Source organism: Apium graveolens, chromosome 10 (genome assembly GCF_009905375.1).
Source record: "Apium graveolens cultivar Ventura chromosome 10, ASM990537v1, whole genome shotgun sequence".
NCBI lineage: Eukaryota > Viridiplantae > Streptophyta > Magnoliopsida > Apiales > Apiaceae > Apium > Apium graveolens.
The window spans coordinates 165,411,573-165,430,098 of NC_133656.1; positions in this window are offsets into that span (position 1 = coordinate 165,411,573).

An 18,526-nucleotide genomic window follows, 5' to 3' on the forward strand; every position below is an offset into this window, starting at 1 on the left:
GTTAATTCCATACTACCAAACAACATTTTCTTGACAAATGACAATTTGGAGCTGGCGCCCCGCGTGATGTGTTTAACGGCTCCTTGCGATTTATAGCACAATTTTATGTCCGATTCATTTTTATGTCACATATATTTAATTTTTTTTTTAAATTACCCAAAACGTCTTATTCTAGGGCTGTGTCATTAATTCCTTAAATAGTGGCTGAATAAATTTTTTTTCCCTCCTGAATGTGCCTTGCCTCAGGCACAGATAAATAGATACTTGTAAATCATTGATAAGGTCATGTTTTTTTATCTCTCTTATTAAATTTGAAAATTTTAATTTTGTTGTCAAATTTTTTTAGTTAGTAAGTGATGTTAAAATATAATGAATAGGAAATTTTTGTTTTAATTTTGAAATTATTTATGTGTGGTTTTATCAGCTCCGAAAAGGGTATCACGGGGAATATGAATTTTTTGACCATAACTCATATTCATGTTTTCAGAAGTGCAGTTGTACAGAATATTAAAAAATATTATATATTTGATATAGAAATACATTTAATATATTTTGATTAATAAAATTTTATTTCCAACAAAATTAGCAAAAATGATATTTTTGACCCCATGAAAATGATAATGCAAGTGTGTGAAATAATACATACATAAATTGAAAATGAAACTATGAAATGAGAAGGAAATTCATTAAACTGGTTAAAGTAGTAATACAACATAAATAAGGAGGAAGATATTTAAGTCAAATTCCTTCATCGGACATGTAATCATCGAAAATGTAATCTTTATTTTGTAATAGTTTGTGTTGATCCGCTTCCGTTAGCTCTTTAATAGAAGCACAAACTGAATCTTGTGGTAGTTAAAACATATAATAACGACTCATATGCAATAACATTCAGTTATCTTCCCTCATAATATGACCCACAATTTTAACAACTTTCCGCTTAAATTCAGATAAAGTAGGAGTTTTCCCAGGGCGAGGATACAAGGAAAGAGAACGTGTCATTATTGTCAACCATGTGGAATGTGATATGTTAGATAAAAGTTTAGTTCAAATAATAGTTTGAATGCAACAAAATAAATGAGTAGTTTTGTAAGATACTGCAAAAGTTGCAAAGACAGTATAATTTGACAAGTCAATTAATTTATCAAAAATACTATCAAAATTAAGAAGCATGTGAAAGTTACAAATATTTTTTCTCCATGAATAGCTACAATAGTTTTTGATTTCACAAGGCATTATTAATTGTTTATTGAAAATATAGTGAAAATGAAGTGGCCTTTCATCTTTGTTTATTATATAAATAGGATGTTGTTCGACAGTTGATGTAGTATATTAATTGAAGAAAAAGAAGATATACTCCTGATGATATTATTCGATCAATGGGTCGAAAATGATTTTGTGATGACGATTTTAAGTATTCAATGGATCTAAATTTACGTTACTCGAGTGGTTCAGTAATCACGATGCATAGGGAGTGGGAATGTCGTGCATGGTATTTGCAAAGATGTGTATCCGAATGTCAAGAACATGGAGTACGGATAACTAAACAACGCGCCATACACATGCAGCGAGACACCCCTCAACAACTAGCGTTGTTTCGTGCAAGAGAGGAAGAGAATCAAATGATGATGCGTTTAAATCAGAACGATCTACAGATAAAACATAGGGAGTTTGCTGAAGATGGAGATCATCACAGCGCGATAATGTATTATCATTTCGCTAGAGTCCTGGTTATGGTTCTGATTGCTACTTGTCTGATGATTAGTAAGAAAAATATGACCATAGAAGTATAATATGATAAATAATGCAATGTGTTGTATCATTTTTCAAAGAGTATATTCAAATGCCCATATTGTGATATTGTACTTAGATTATATTATGATGTAGGTTCAAATATGATAAACAATATGGTTGTTATTATTCTCTATTTCCGTATTGTAATAGTGTCTTCAAGAAGTATTGTATGAATTTATTGTGACAATTTTCAAAATGATTTGCCTACTTAGATAGTGTGTTCATGAAGTACTGTATGAATCCATTGTCACATTTTCAAAATTATCTGACTACTCAGAGGACATGACATAATTGTTATGGTGTCCTATAAATGTCTCCGTACTTGCAACTGAAAACCATAAAATGGATTAGGGTAAAAAGAAAGCAACTTCTACAATATCTAAGTCTGTTTGGCGTCAGCTTAGAATCACGGAATGCAATTACGGAATGTGTTGGTTGTGGAAAGAAAATGAAAGAAGCTGAGAGCGCCAAGAAGATGTAAACAAAAGTGAATCCAAATATTTTGGATGTGATAAAAGCTGATAAAGAAAAGATTCTAAATGGTTACAATGACCGGTCCCTCACGGAGGATGAACGCATACGTCAGGTGGATGAAGTGTATAAAAAATATGATAAAATGGAAATCAGCCTGATTGAAATAGAAGATAATGAAATTGCATGGTATGTTGAAGGTCATGAGGATTGGTGTGAACATGATGGAGAAAATGTGAATGAAAAATAGAGTGAAGTTGTGGAGAATGCGGGAAATGATGATGATCAATATGTTGTTAACCTTTTTAATTTTTAAGTCATTTTGTAATGTTTGTTGTATAATTTTAGTAACAATGTGAAGGCCTAATTGAAATATTTATTTGGAATGGGGTACACGTGATAGTTGTGCCAACATTTAAGCTCGAATCTACATCAATATAAGTTTAAATTTGCAATAAAATTGAAGCTGTACACAGTTCTCGACATGTTATAATTCCAGGAGTACAAGAAGTATTGTACTACATTGTTGGAAATATAATGCTTCATAATTGAAGCAGTTAATAGTTCTCGCGTAATGGGAAATATAATGCTTCATAATTGATGGAAAATAAGATAACAAGATGCAATGATGCTAACAAATGAGCAACAACAAGATCATATTGTTTAGTGTGGGTGCATTAGGCATTTATTGATACGCTTGGTGTGACCTTCTTAGTTGCATATATTACATTTCTTCCCTGATCGAGGACCATTAATCTTCATTCGGACCCTTACTGATTGGCTCTTATCTCTGTATTTTTTCTTAATCTCAAGGACTCATCTGACACTAACTTTCCATAGCTCTGCCAAGGTACGGGTAATTTGTAGTTCTAGTACTCAGTTGATTGCAAGGGATAAATCATTGGACAATACAAGTTCTCTATTGTTGGTTCTTATGGCAATCTTCAATGAAATGCTCCCAACTCAATCCATATTTTATACACCCTGTTATTGCATGAGAGCACAACATATGATTGGTCGCTCATTTTCCACACGTGCACGTACGGTCATGCAAGTTGAAAACCTTGGTTTTACGTCCCTTCACCCTTCCCTTAGCATTTGTGTATTGATGTGAATGTATTTTCAATATCCGTCGTAGACGGTAAAAAGTAATAACTGTATACTCTATTACCTTTCATTGAATTTTTACTAACATATCGGCAGAACTTGTACATTAATGTTGCTCCTGTTACAACCCATCATCCACTATATTTCGTTGTGTGTCAACAATTATGACCTTATAGAAGAGGTACTCCATCATCGCTGTTATCATAAGAAACGAGCCATTCTTACGCTGTTGTTGAAACCCTCAAGCATGTTTGTGGTTGTTTGACCGTAGAGAACACCAGAGTCATGGGAAAGTGTCCACCTGTTCATGAGTATTCTAGCAAGATAGTCCAGGGCAGGGGGAAATTTCACCAATGTGCGCCATATATGCCTCGTGCTTTGAGACCTGCGTGGTTGTTCCAACTTTCCACATCAATTTTTTTAGTTCACCATCGGGGTGATAATGGTTCCACGATTTGGTTTGATAATGGCTGCCAAAAATATGGGCAGAGTTGGTATGTTGTAGCCCAACTACCATAGACTTCCTTATGGCTATTTGCTTATCTCTCCACGCTTTCTTATACCCCACTATATGATTGTGCTCGTTGTTGATAAGCGGGATAATGTTTTTAATGGGAACTTCTGATGTATCTATTACCTGTTGCACATATCACAGTAAATGTCAAAATATATTTATATGAATAAGTATAGGACCACAAGAAATGTCAAAATATTTCAAGTTTAATATTTATGTATGTGAAATTACTTACAAGTGGTTTAACAATCCGTGAAATCACTCTTGTAGATAACTTCTTGTGATCTTGCAATGACTGATCGACCATGCATTTGTGTTCCTCTCTATTCACATTTATCCGCCAGTACCTAGGATTATGCATGAACACAGCTCTCATCCTCCAGTTACAGCTCTCCGCACGACACTGTAAAATGAGCTGTTCTTTGTTACCTTTTGTCATTTTATATGTATGATCAGTGGAAATGTGTGCAAGACTCACTACAACCAAGTGGCTGGATTTGTCACTATAACGCGTTCCTTTACTCAGTTCCCCCTGATCGAGGTCTTCATCAAGATACATATCATTAGAGTTATCCATTTTAGGGGTAGTGTATTTCTCTGTGTGAAACCATGAAACCCTTGAAATATGATGGTCTCCCCCAACTACTGGAAAGGTGGTGGAAAATTTTCATTCCTCTCCAAATTCTCACTTTCTTCATTGCTGCCTGAATCTTCATCATCATCACAATTATCAAGGTGAAAATTTTCCTTACTTGATGAATTGGCTACATTTTCATCTCCCACAAAGGCTAACCGCTTACCCGAACCTCTTCCCACCACATTCCTTGCTTGAGAAAATGTCATATCTATATTACCTCCACCACCTTCATCATTCGGATAACTGGACCCCCCCCACTATACCCTCCACCCCCTTCATTGTAAGCCCTCTCATACCCTCCACCTCCTTCATTGTAAGCCCCCTTATACCCTCCACCATGTTGAGTAATTCCACCTCTATACCGTCCATCATGTTGACTAGTCCCCCCTTCACACCCTCCATCATGTTGACTAGCCCCCTTCATACCATCTACCATGTTGACTAGTCCCCCCATCCACCTTCAATATATTGACTACTCCCCCTCCATACCCTCCACCATGTTGACTACTCCTCCCTCCATACCCTTCACCATATTGACTAGTTACGTCTCCGTACCTTCTATCTTGAAAAACTAGATCTGACCAACCCGGGTTTACAGTACCCTCGTATTATGTCTAAAATGTTGTTTGTGTGGGTTTTGAGCCGATATTAAGTTGGAACGAGTACGGGTCATCAACAACAATTTCCTATGTTCCGATGAACAAAGAAACATTACTTGAACATTCAACAACATTGTAGGGATATTTAACATGCATGTAACATCATCATTACTGTTAGGAATATGTTGTAGGCTTAATGATATTTTACCAAAACACCTTAGTAGATTTAATTAAGTGTCGTTATAACTTTCAATGGATAATCTTACTCTGTCATCCGTTGAAAGAGTAGCTTATGTTTAAATAAGTATTTGTAGCACATTCCTATATACTGTAATGTATTAGATGATTAGAGGTTGTAGGATATTCTAAGTCATGTTGACCACTAGAATGATATGCAAAATAGGCTGACTTATTGTAAATATTAGATGCCGTGTAATCTTGCATAAATGAAATGGAGTCAACTGTTATGGAAATACTTTTAATGGACAATTCTACAAGGCTTCGACGGATGACCGAAGTTACTCTCAACGGATGATCCGATAGAGACTCAACGGGTAATCTACAAAGTCTCGACGTATAACAAATTCAAATAGGTGTTGATAGTGACTTAACAGTCACATGAGTTGATTGTATACAAAAGGAATGTGGCAGCCTATAACTAGGAGTTTGAGAACAAAGAAGCATTTTCATTTCCATGCTTACTTGAAGAAATACGAAGATACTGGATAGAGAAATGAAGAAACATGTGATGAAGACTTAGACATTTTGTTTAATATGTTTGTCTTTTTCATATGTAACTTGGTGATATATAAATCAAGAGCAGCAAGTAGAAAAATAATCAACTAAACTGAGAAATAGAAAAAGCTACATATGTTAGGAATTTCTCGGTTCTTTGTAATTTTACTTGTAAGTAGTTGTGTGCATTCTTGCATCACATAGTTCTTAATCAATATATATCTCTGGTGGAAAAGATCAATCCACCATAAAATTTTTAAATCTTTGTGTTTAATCACTTTGTGTTTTGAATACATTTATGTTTCATTCCGCACACTTGTATATTTAAACACTGATATATTTTGGTAAAGAATTTTCTTGATTTCCAAAAAGAAACTAAGAATTACATTCAACCCCCCTTCTGTAATTCTATTGTTAGATTGTTTGGGAATAACAATTGGTATCAGAGCAAGCTTTTGACACACTAAGAGTTTGAAGATCAAAACAACTAACAACATGATTAGGAAGGGCATTGGAGTGAAGATCCTTTTTATGGATAAAGATAATTATCACCATTGGAAGATGAAAATGCACCTGCATCTTCTCTCTCAAGATGAAAGGTAAGTTGATTGCATTGAGAAAGGCCCTCATGTTCCTCGAAGAGCTGCTACAGACGCTGAAGGAGCTGTAGGCAATGAGCAAAACATTCCAAAGCCACAATCAGAATGGACATATGAAGATATTGAGCAAGTTCATAAAGAAAAAGAGGCTATGAACATTCTGCTCAATGGTCTTGATGGAGAAATGTTTGACAATGTCATCAACTGTAAATCTGCTAAGGAAATTTGGGATATATTTCAAATCATATGTGATGGAACTGAACAAGTGAGGGAAAATAAGATGCAACTTCTAATCCAGCAGTATGAGCACTTTCATTATGAGGATAATGAATCTTTAAGTGACAATTTTAGTAGATTTAAAAAACTACTAAATGCACTGAAGCTGCATGGAAGAATTTACCAGATAAAAGATTCAAACCTGAAATTCCTTAGATCTCTACCAAAAGAATGGAAGCCTGTGACTCTCTCTCTTAGAAACTCTCAAGATTATAAGGAGTTTATTTTGGAGAGACTGTATGACATTCTAAAAACCTATGAGCTTGAGTTGGAACAAGATGAGCAGATTGAGAAAGGAAGGAAGAAGGGAGGATCCATTGCATTGGTAGCTAAACAAGAGAGAGTGAAAGAGATGAAGGTTGAAGTTATGGAATCTGCACCAAACTCAAGGGTTTGTGAAGGCAGAGGAAAAGGGCTAATGGCTGAGCACGAAGACCATCTTAGTCAGGATGAAATGGAGGACATGGATGAACAACTGGCTTTCCTATCAATAAGATTTTCCAAGCTCATATTCAAAAAGAATTTCGGAGGAACCAAGCCAATTAGAAACATGGTGGATAAATTAAAATTCAAGTGTTTCAAATGTGGCGTGAGCGGTCATTTTGCCAATGAGTGCAGAAAGCCTGATTCTGAGAAAAAGAAGTTTGAGCCTGTGGATTACAAAAAAAAGTACTTTGAACTGCTCAAACAAAAGGAAAGGGCCTTCCTGACTCAAGAAAATGACTGGGCAGCTGATGGGGTAGATGAAGATGAAGAAACAAGCTATGTCAACTTAGCTTTAATGGCCAAATCAGATGAATCAGAAGTCAGTTCTTCAAGCAATCAGGTAATCACTACTAATCTAGCACACCTTTCTAAAGATGAGTGTAATGATGCTATAAATGACATATCAACAGAATTATATCACTTGCGTGTTACACTTAAATGACTCACTAAAGAAAATACAAAAATTAAAAAAACAATTTGTTTTTAAGTGAGAGGAATACTGTGTTAGAAACTCAGTTTGTTGAGTTTGAGAAACTGAAGATAGAGTGCAAGATTGCAAAAGATAAATTAACTGAATCTTTGAAGAAAGAGGAGATTTTGAGAAAGTAGCTTGAACGAGTGCAAGAGGTAATCAAGGCTTGGAAGTCATCAAGAGATGTACATACCCAAATTGCTAAGGTTCAAGGTATAGAATCATTCTGTGAAGAAGCCTGGAAAAAGAACAAGGAGAAACTAGATCTTGTGTTGATAGTTTGATTATCAACGGATGTGAAATCAACGGATGATGAAGTTTATCCGTCGAAAGCTAAAAGGGATTATCCGTTGAAAGACAAGGAACCACATCCGTCGAGTAAAAAGAAACCAATTAGCAAAGCCAAGCTAGCTAAACTCAATGAGAAATATGGATCAGTTTCCATAACTTTGTTACAGGAGAATCAAGTCAAGTCAAGGAGAACAAAAGAGTTAATATGGGAAATCTGTCAATAAAGCAACTGAATGACAGATTGGAGAAAATTGAGGTCAAGGCAGATTCCAAAAGGAAAAACAACAGGAATGGGAAAGTAGGAATTAATAAACATAACAACTACACACCTGATAAATATGCACCTAGAAAAATATATATTAAGTATGGTAGTGTTAATTATTTGTCTGTTAATTGCAAATCTGCTATGCCTGCACCCATGTCTGCACCTCCCTCATTTCCCAACATGCCCACAATGCCTATGAATAATATGCCTGCACAAAGTTTGAATGCACAATTTGCTAATATGTCATTTACACAAAATCCTTACTATGTTGAATTCAATATACCTCAAATGTAATATTGGAATAACATGTGTACACGTAATATGCCATTTTATGTTAACCAACATGTGCATGATAATTCTGCAATTATGAATGGTTTCAAATCCCTACTCTGATGACCAAGGTTGAATCTCAATCACCTAAGTTAAGTGAGGAAAAGCCCAAGAAACCTAAAAAGAAGGCTAACAAGGCAGGACCCAAAGAAACTTGGCTACCAAAATCAACTTAATTTGATTTTGATGTGTGCAGGGAAATAGAAAGAATCTTTGGTATCTGGATACTGGTTGCCCAAGTCACATGACTGGAGATTCTACCCTGCTCATTGAGTTCAAGGAGAGAGCTGACCCAAATATTACTTTTGGAGATGACAATAAAGGGTATACTGTGAGATATGGCTTGATTTCAAAAGACAATGTCATCATTGAAGAAGTTGTCTGGTGGATGGACTCAAACAAAATCTTTTAAGTGTCATCCAACTATGTGATAAGGGCAACTCTGTAACCTTCAATTCAGAGGCCCGTGCTGTTATAAATAATAAGAATAACAAAGTGGTTCTCACGGGAGTGAGAAAAAGAAATGTGTATCTAGCTGACTTCAACTCATCCAATGCAGATTCTATTAATTTTCTTTTCAGCAAAGCAAGTCAAGATGAAAGTTATCTATGGCACAAGAAGCTGTCCCATCTGAACTTCAAGACTTTGAATGAGTTAGTCAGGAAAGACCTAATAAGAGGCATTCCTTAAGTTGATTTCTCAAAGGATGGATTGTGTGATGCCTGTCAGAAGGGAAAACAAATCAAGGCATCATTCAAGAAAAAGATTAAATCTACAATTGAAGAACCACTGTAACTATTGCACATGGATTTGTTTAGACCAGTCAATGTGTTGTCAATTTCAAAGAAAATATATTGTCTAGTGATTGTGGATGATATCTAAAAGTTCTATTAGACTTACTTCCTCAAATCTAAAGATGAAGCTAGTGAAATCATTATCAATCATATAAGGCAAGTCAACAATAATCCTGATCTCAAAGTTAAGAGAATCAGGAGTGACAATGGAACTGAGTTCAAGAACTCTGCAATGAGGTTATTTTATGAAAAAAATGGGACCATGCATGAGTTTTCAGCAACAAGGACTCCATAACAAAATGGAGTGGTGGAAAGAAAGAATAGATCTCTTATTGAAGCTGCAAGGACAATGCTAGAAGAATCAAAGTTACCAACTTATTTTTGTGCAGAAGCAGTAAATAGTGCATGCTACACTCAGAATATTTCTTTGGTCAATCTAGCAAAGTGCATGACTCCTTATTAATTATTCAATAACTAAAAACCAACACTTAACTTTCTTCATATCTTTGGATGCAAATGCTACATACTAAGGAATCAAACTGAGCAACATGGAAAGTTTGATGTCAAAGCAGATGAAGGTATCTTTGTTGGATATGCTGTTGGAAAAGCATATAGAGTCTACAATCTTAGAACCAACATTGTTATGGAATCTGTACATGTTGTGTTTGATGATAAGAAGATTGAAGGACTGTAAGATGAAGATTTCCATGAAAGCCTCAAATTTGACAATGTTGAGATGAACTGTGATGAAAGTGATGATGGAAGTAATCAAGAAATAAATTCTAAGGAAAATACAGAAAAATTAGCAACAAATGAAGCCCATAATTCTACATCCATTGAAAGATATGGCACATCATTCGTTGACAGACAAACTGCATCATCCATCGAAAGGCAAAATTCAACATCCGTTGAGCCATCAATGGGAGTTGAAAGTCATTTTAGATCACAAATTGAAAGGACCCTAATCTCAAGTCAAAGATCCATAAACTCAGGGGGAGTTTCTTCTAATCAAAACTCAGTCATACATCAAGACAACTTCGAGGCCTCTTCATCAATAGCTAATCTATCAAAATAAAGGAAATGGACTAGAGATCACCCATTTAAACTAATTATTGGTGATGCATCTTCAAGAGTGCAAACAAGGAAAGCTACTCAAGGTGAATGTCTGTACAGCAGCTTCCTGTTACAGGAAGAGCCAAAGAAGATAGAAGAAGCTTTATTGGATCCTGATTGGGTTTTAGCTATGCAAGAAGAGCTAAACCAATTTGAAAGGAATGGAGTATGGAAGTTGGTAACCAAACCAAAAGGCAAGATTCCTATTGACACCAAATGGGTATTCAGAAACAAGATGGATGAGAATGGCATAGTCATAAGGAACAAAGCCAGATTGGTTGCTAAAAGTTATAGTCAACATGAAGGAATAGATTTTGATGAAACTGACGCTCCTGTTGCAATACTTGAAGCTATAAGAATTTTTCTATCCTATGCAGCCCATGCCAATTTCAAAGTCTATCAAATGGATGTAAAGAGTGCCTTTCTAAATGGAGATTTGGAGGAGGAAGTCTATGTCAGTCAGCCTCCTGGTTTTGAAGACCCCAATTTCCAGAATATGTTTACTATCTTTTGAAAGCACTCTATGGATTGAAGCAAGCACCTAGAGCTTGGTATGATACTTTGTCAAAATTCCTTCTAGAAAATTATTTCACAAGAGGTATTGTTAATAAAACTCTTTTCTTTAGAAATGTTAAGGGCCCTAGTATACTTGTTCAAATTTATGTAGATTATATTATATTTGGCTCTACTGATGAAAAAATTTGTAAAAAATTTGCCAAACTAATGTAAAGTAAATATGAAATGAGCATGATGGGAGAACTAACTTACTTTCCTGGTCTCCAAGTTAAGCAAGTTAGTGTTAGTGGTGGAATATTCATTAGTCAAACAAAATACATTCATAATCTGTCAAAGAAGTTTGACTTAATGGATTACACATCTGCAAAAACTCCCATGACCACTGCCACTAAACTTGAAATAAACACAATTAAAGGTCTGTAGATATTTCAAATTATAGATGTATGGTAGGTTCACTTTTATATTTCATAGCTAGTAGACAAGAATAATGTTTGCTACTTGTCTTTGTGCTAAATTTCAAGCTGATCCTATATAATCTCATTTAGTAGCTATTAAGAGAATTTTCAGATATCTCAAAGGAACACCAAAACTTGGCATTTGGTATCCAAGAGATTCTAGTTTTAATCTAATTGGTTATTTAGATGCAGATTATGCAAGTTGTAGAATAAATAGTGTTGTGGACATGTTGTGAACTTGATGATTTCATTAACAAAACACCTTGGTAGATTTTACTTAGTGAAAAATGTAGCACTCGACGGATAAGGAATATAGTCCCGACGGATGACTCAATATAGTCCCGACGGATGATGATTTATTATCCATCGAGTGAGTAGCTTGTGTAATAATAAGTCCGTATCACATTTCTGAATACACCTTGTTTAGATTCTGTAGTAGCACTCAAGTCATGTTGACTTTAATTAGATATGCAGAAAAGGTTGATTAATTGTACATAGATGATGTCTTGTAATTCTGCTTAAATGAAATGAAGTCAAGTGCCAGATAGTTACCCGACGGATAAACAACAATGCCAATCGACGGATGATCATGTACCCGACCGATAATCAATTCAAACATCTGTTGACAACAGTCACATGCGTCGAGTGTATGCAAAAGGAATGTGGAAGCCTATTTAACTGGGTTTTAGAGAAAAAGAAGCATTGCTATTTCCATGCTATTATGAAGATATTTAAAGATGTTGGAATAGAGTAATGTAGCAGCATAATATTAGACTTGATAGGTTTTATTTTATTATCTTGTCTTATTACTTTATAATCTTGGTAATAAATAAAACAAGAAGTAGCAAATAGAACAACAAGAACACTAAGCAAGAAAATTCTTAGAGAAACATTTGTAAGCTGTATTCTTAGCATTTCTCTGAAAACTTAGTTGTTCATATTTGTAAGCAGCTGTGAGCTAATCTTGCTACACAGAGTTCTCTTGATATAATATATATCTCTAGTGGATACATTCAAATCCACCAGAAAGTTTTTAAAGACTTATGTTTTTAATTACTCGTGTTTTGATTTTACTAACTTCTTATTCCGCACTTTGCAAATCAAACACTTATATATTATTAAGATATAACATTTTATAATTTGAGAAAAAGGTTCAAGAATTCCATTCAACCCCCCTTCTGTAATTCTTGTTGCATTGTTAGGGACTAACACTTGGTATCAGAGCAAGCTCTTGATAAATAAAGAGTTTAAAGATCATAACAAAACAACAAGATGAATAAGAAGGATGTTGGAGTCAAGATTCCTTTTCTGGACAAAGACAATTACCATCACTGGAAGGTAAAGATGCATCTTCATTTACTTTCTCAAGATGAGGCCTATGTAGATTGCATAGAAATAGGCCCTCAGGTACCAATGAGAGCTGCAACTGGAAATGAGCCATCTGTCCCCAAGCCAAGGCATGAATGGTCTGATCCTGATATTGAACAAGTCAGGAAAGATAAGAAGGCCATGAATATCCTGTTCAATGGAGTTGATGGTGACATGTTTGACAACATCATCAATTGCAAAACTGCCAAGGAAGTTTGGGATACAATATAGATTATCTGTGATGGCACTGAACAAGTCAGAGAAAATTAGATGCAGCTGTTAATTCAGCAATATAAGCACTTTCATAGTGAAGATAATGAGTCTCTCACTGACATTTTTAGTAGATTTCAAAAACTACTAAATGTTCTGGAGTTGCATGGAAGGGTCTATCAGACAAAAGACTCCAATCTTAAGTTCCTTAGATCTCTTCCAAAGGAATGGAAACCTCTGACAGTCTCATTGAGAAACTCTCAAGATTACAAGGAGTTTATTTTGGAGAGACTGTATGGCATCCTGAAAACTTATGAGCTCGAAATAGAGCAAGATGAGAGGATGGAGAGAGGAAAGAAGAAAGGAGGATCCATTGCACTAGTTGCTGAGTAAGAGAAAGAAAAGGAGATGAAGATGAAAGCTGTTAAATCAACTTCAAAGGTCTGTGAAAACAAGGGCAAGGGGCTGGTAGCAGAAAATGAAGATTCTTTGAGCCAAGATGACATGGAAGGTATTGATGAACATCTAGCATTTCTTTCCAGAAGATTTGCCAAGCTCAAGTTCAAGAAGAACTTTGGAGCAGCTAAGCCAAATAGAAACATGGTGGATAAATCAAAATTCAAATGTTTCAAATGTGGCTTAGCAGGGCACTTTGCCCAGATTCCAGCAAAAAGAAGTTTGAGCTTGTGGATTATAAACAGAAATACTTTGAGGTGCTCAAAAAAAAGGAAAGGGCTTTCATTACGCAAGAAAATGACTGGGCAACAGATGGTCTGGATGAGGATGAGGATGCCAGCTATGTCAATCTAGCCCTAATGGTCAAGTCTGATGAAACAGAGACAAGTTATTCAAGTAATTAGGTAATCACCACTAACCTTACACATTTATCTAAAGTTGAGTGTAATGATGCAATAAATGATATGTCTACAGAATTATATCATTTGCGTGTTACACTTAAGTCTCTTACTAAGGAAAATGCTAAAATCAAAGAAAACAATTTGTTTTTAAGTGAGAGGAATAATGTGCTAGAGTCTCAGTTCATTGAATTTGAAAAATTAAGAATTGAGTGTAAAATTGCTAAGGATGAATTAACTGAGTCCTTGAAGAATTAAGAGATCTTGAAGAAGTAGCTTGAACGAGAACAGGAGATGATTAAGGCGTGGAAAACATCTTGAGATGTTCATGCTCAAATCACCAAAGTTGAAGGTATTGAGTCCTTTTGTGATGCAGCCTGGAAGAAGAATAAGGAGAAGCTGGAATCCAATTTGGTTGAAGGATTGCTAACAGATATAGACTCGATGGATGATGAGGGTCATCCGTCGGATAACAAAAAGGGTTATCCGTCGAGTGATATAAATGCTCATCCGTCAACTGTGAGCAAACCTGTGAGTAAAGCCAAACTTACCAGGTTAAATGAGAAACATGGATCAGTTTCCAAGAATTTTGTTCAAGGAGAATCCAGTCAAGTTAAGAAGGAGAAAAAGGCTATTGTTGGTCATATTACTGTCAAGCAATTGAGTGACAGACTTGAAAAGATTGAGGTGAAAACAAAGGCTAAAAAGAAAAATAATAGAAACGGTAAAGTATGAATTAACAAGCATAACAACTACACACCTGATAAATATTCTCCTAGAAAAATCTGTGTCAAGTGTGGTAGTGTAAATCATTTATCTATTAATTGCAAATCTGCCATGCCTACTTCCATATCCGTGCCACCTCATTTTCCCAACATAAATGCCATGCCTTATATGCCTATGAATGTTATGTCTACACAGAATATGAATGCACAATTTGCTAATATGCCATTTACACCAAATCCTTATTATGCTGCATTTAGTATGCCACAAATGTCATTTAGCATGCCTTACTGGAATAACATGTTTACCAATAGCATGCCATTTCCTGTTAATCAAAATATGCATGATAATTCTGTTGTAATGAATGGTTTCAAAGGTTCAACTCAAATGACTAAGGATGAATCTGATATCCCCAAGTCAAATGAGATAAAGCCTAAGAAACAGAAAAAAAAAACTAACAAGGCAGGACCCAAGGAAACTTGGGTACCAAAATAAACTTGATTTGATTTTAATGTGTGCAGGGAAATAGAAAGAATCTATGGTACTTGGATAGTGGTTGTTCAAGACACATGACTGGTGATTCTACCCTGCTCACAGAGTTCAAGGAGAGAGCTGGCCCAAGTATTACTTTTGGAGATGACAGCAAGGGTTATACTGTGGGATATGGCTTGATTTCAAAAGACAATGTCATCATTGAGGAGGTTGCCTTAGTGGATGGTCTTAAGCATAATTTGTTGAGTATCAGCCATCTTTGTGATAAAGGCAATTCAGTAACATTCAACTCAGAAGCCTGTGTTGTGACTAACAAGGGGAGCAACAAAGTGGTTCTCACTGGTGTGAGAAAAGGAAATGTGTACCTAGCTGACTTCAACTCATCAAATGCAGAATCTGTTACTTGTCTTCTCAGCAAAGCAAGTCAGGATGAAAGTTGGTTATGGCACAATAAGCTATCCCATCTAAACATCAAGACCATGAACGAACTTGTAAAGAAAGAACTGGTTAGAGGCATTCCTCAAGTGGATTTTTCTAAGGATGGAGTGTGTGATGCTTTCCAGAAGGGAAAGCAAATTAAAGCATCATTCGGAAAGAAGCTTGATTCAACAATTAAAGAACCTTTACAACTGCTTCACATGGATTTATTTAGACCAGTCAATATGTTGTCCATCTCAAGGAAAAGATTTTGCCTAGTAATTATAGATGATTTCTCAAAGTTCTCTTGGACATATTTTCTAAAGTCTAAAGATGAGGCTAGTGAAATCATCATCAATCACATAAGGCAAGTCAATAATCATCCTAATTTCAAAGTTAGGAGAATCAGGAGTGACAATGGAACTGAGCTCAAGAATTCTGTCATGAGAGCATTTTGTGAAGAAAATGGGATTTTGCATGAGTTTTCAGTAGCAAGAACTCCACAACAAAATGGAGTAGTAGAAAGGAAGAACAGATCACTCATTGAAGCTGCAAGGACAATGCTTGAAGAGTCTAAGTTACCAACATATTTCTGGGCTGAAGCTGTAAATACTGTATGCTACACTCAAAATATTTCTCCAGTTAATCAAGCAAAATGCATGACTCCCTATCAATTGTTCAAGAACAAGAAGCCAACTCTAAATTTTTTTCATGTCTTTGGATGCAAATGTTATATCTTGAGAAATCAAACTGATCAGAATGGGAAGTTTGATGCTAAAGCAGATGAAGGAATTTTTGTTCGATATGCTGTTGGTAAAGCATATAGATTCTACAATCTAAGAACCAACATTATTGTGGAATCAATACATGTTGTGTTTAATGATAAAAAAATTGAAGGGCTGTAAGATGGAGATTACCATGAGAGCCTCTAATTTGCCAATGTGGAGATGGTTAGTGATGGCAGTGATGATGAAAGTGATCAAGAAACAGTATCAAAGGATAATGCAGAAAAATCTACTACCAATGAAGCACAAAATTCAACATCTGTCGAGTTGCAAAATGCTTCATCCGTCGAGAGACAATTTGCTTTATCCGTCGGGAGACAACCATCTTCATTCGTCGGTATTCAAAATTCACCATCCGTCGGGTCATCTAAAGAAGCTGGAAGTCAGAATAGATCACTTACAGAAAGTTCCGCTTTCTCAAATCAAAGATCCATTAACTCAGGGGGAGTTTCTAATAATCTAAACTCAATCACACATCAAGACAATAATGAGGCCTCTTCATCTAGAGCTAATCTACCTCAACAAAGGAAATGGACAAAGGATCACCCCTTCGAGCTCATCGTTGGTGATGTATCTTCTAGAGTTTAAACAAGGAGAGCAACTCAATAAGAATGTCTATACAATAACTTTCTTTCTAAGGAAGAACCAAAGAAGGTAGAAAAAGCTTTGTTGGATCCTGATTGGATTTTAGCTATGCAGGAGGAGCTAAACCAATTTGAGAGGAATAAGGTATGAAAGCTGGTACCCAAGCCTAAAGGGAATAATCCAATAGATACCAAATGGGTATTCAGAAACAAGATGGATGAAAATGGCATAGTAGTCAAGAATAAAGCTAGATTGGTTGCTAAGGGCTATTGTCAACAAGAAGGAATAGATTTTGATAAAACATTTGCTCCTGTTACAAGACTTGAAGCCATCAGAATCTTCTTAGTCTATGCAGCCCATGCCAATTTCAAAGTCTATCAAATGGATGTCAAACGTGCCTTTCTGAATGGAGATTTGGATGAGGAAGTCTATGTCAGTCAGCCTCCTGGTTTTGAAGATCCAAACTTTCCAGAATATGTTTACTATCTTTTGAAAGCACTTTATGGACTAAAGCAAGCACCTAGAGCCTGGTATGACACTTTGTCAAAATTTCTTTTAGAGAATCACTTCACTAGAGGTACTATAGACAAAACTATTTTCTTTAGAAATGTTAATGGCTCTAGTATACTTGTTCAAATTTATGTAGATGACATTATTTTTGGCTCTACAGATGAAAAACTTTGCAAAAAGTTTGCCAAATTGATGCAAAGTAAGTATGAAATGAGTATGATGGGAGAACTAACTTACTTTCTTGGTTTGCAAGTTAAGCAAGTTAGTGATGGAATATTCATTAGTCAAACTAAATATATTTATGATCTTTTAAAGAAGTTTGATCTAATGGATTGTACATCTGCAAAAACTCCCATGGCCACTGCAACTAAGCTTGAATTAAACACTATTGAAAAGTCTGTGGATATTTCAAGTTATAGGGGCATGGTTGGCTCACTTCTGTACTTAACAGCTAGTAGGCCAGATATAATGTTTGCTACATATTTGTGTGCTAGATTTCAAGCTGATCCTAGAGAATATCACATAGTAGCTATTAAGAGAATTTTCAGATATCTCAAGGGAACACCAAAACTTGGCATTTGGTACCCTAGAGATTCTGGTTTTGATATAACTGGTTATTCAGATGCAGATTATGCAGGTTATAGAATTGATAGAAAAAGTACAACAGGAACCTGTCAATTTCTAGGAAACAAGCTTGTGTCCTGGTTCAGTAAAAAGCAAAATTCAGTTTCTACTTCTACAGCTGAAGCTGAATATATTGCTGCTGGCAGTTGCTGTGCACAGATTTTGTGGATGAAAAACCAATTACAAGACTATGGTTTGCAAGTCGAAAGGATTCCCATTTTCTGTGATAACACAAGTGCAATTTCCATCACTGAAAATCGAGTACAGCATTCAAGGACAAAGCACATAGACATCAAGTACCACTTCATAAGGGAACATGTAATGAATGTTACTGTGGAACTACATTTTGTTCCAAGTGAAAAGCAACTTGCAGATATATTTACCAAGCCACTGGATGAATTCACCTTTTCAAGGTTGGTAAGTGAGTTAAGTATGCTAAATTATTCTTAAATCTTTTCAGATAATTTGCAAGTTGTATTGCAACCAGAAATTTAATTGGTTTTA